The sequence below is a fragment of the Chrysochloris asiatica genome, unplaced genomic scaffold (genome assembly GCF_000296735.1).
Source record: "Chrysochloris asiatica unplaced genomic scaffold, ChrAsi1.0 scaffold00162, whole genome shotgun sequence".
NCBI lineage: Eukaryota > Metazoa > Chordata > Mammalia > Afrosoricida > Chrysochloridae > Chrysochloris > Chrysochloris asiatica.
Genome location: NW_006408680.1, coordinates 6,141,635 through 6,143,341, shown reverse-complemented (window position 1 = coordinate 6,143,341; position 1,707 = coordinate 6,141,635).

Below are 1,707 nucleotides of genomic sequence, written 5' to 3'. Positions count from 1 at the left end.
CCTGAACACACACCCTCAAACAGAGCTCCTTTCTGATAATGATGCCATGTGTTCAGATACCAGGCAGGTGTCCTGTGTAGCCTCAGGAACAGAGGTGTATCTTAGGTGTGTCAGGAATGGCATGTGCTCTGGGAGAACCTTGACAGAAGGCCCCACTGAGCACTTTCTATGAACCATTGCGGTCTCCATTACCAGCTCTGTGAAGACTTCCCTGTTGGAGGGCTTCCGTGGGTCAAGGCAGGAGTGCTGTTGTGTGCTGTGGGATAAGCACTGGACTGCTAACTGCAAGGCTGAGAGTTCAAACCATCAACAGCTCTGCGGGAGAAAGATGAGGCTTTCTGCTCCTGTAAAAATGTCCCACCTCAGAAACCTTGTGCAGGATTGATGTGCGAAGGAACCAATCAGATGAGAGTGAGAGAAATGGGTCAAGACAGACTGATTTTGCTCCACTGAGTGTAGAAACTGAAGAAATGAGAAACAATGACTTTGAGCCCATCAGAGACCAATTTTCATCAATGAAAGCAAGGAGGGTACAGTTGTGATTTTCATTTCATGCCATTATGTGGTTGATAAAAGGATGTCATGCTGGGTAGGGTGGAGGGTCAGAGAAGAAGAGGAAGACCCCCAACGAGATGGATCAGCCAGGTGGCATCATTGATGGACTCAGGTGTGGCAGCGGTAGTGAGGTTGGCCCAGGATTGAACATTGTTTCGTTCTGCTGTGCATAGGGTCACTATGAGTCGGTTCCGACTCAATGGCACCTGACAACAACAACAAAAGGTTAATGAGCTTGGCTCACTTTTTTGAGTGGCTGTGAGGGTGTGTTGTGGTGGTATGCCATCAATTTGGTTCCAACTCACAGTAACCATGTATCGGGCCTCCGAGAGCGGCTGGTGGGTTTGAACTGCAGGCCTGGTGGTTGGTTACCAGTCCAGTGCTGAGCCTACAGATGGGTGTCAGCCGATTGGACAGAGCACAGTTTCAGTGATTGTCATAGATGCTGTTTTGCACACATACACCTCTGTCCTAGGGCAGCTGTCTCCCAGCCGGCTGTGGTTCTCTTCCACCTCAGATCCAAGCAGATTAGTATGGGGTGGTTAAAGGGAAATCATCAAACAATATCATTAATATCACATGCTAGAAAATTTTTACTAAAAATAATTAAAAATCAGTTGCAACAGTTCATCGCCAGGGAGTTGCCAAAGATTCAAGTGTGATTCAGAAAAGGCAGTGGAACTAGGGATACCATTGCTGACAACAGGTGGGTGAGAACGTCACAGAGATATTCACCAGTGCTTTATTGACTATGCAAAGGCTTTTGACTGTGTGGATCACGACAAATTACAGGTAGCATTTCAATGAATAGGTATTCTAGAACAGTTGATTATGCTCTTGAGGAATGTGTACATAAATCCACAGCAAGTCATTCCAACAGAACAAGGAGACACTGAATGGTTTAAAATCAGGAAAACTGTGCCAGGGTTCTATCCATTCACCATGCTTTTCAATCATATGCTGACCAAATGATCCTAGAATCTGGGTTACCTGAAGATGAATGTGGGATTAAGATTGGAGGAAGATTCATGAATAGCCTGTGATGCACAGATGATACAACCTTGCTTGCTGAATGTGAAGAGAACTTAAAATACTTACAGATAGTGAATAATTGTTATCAGAACTGACTGTGAGGGTTGGAAATGTAAAGGT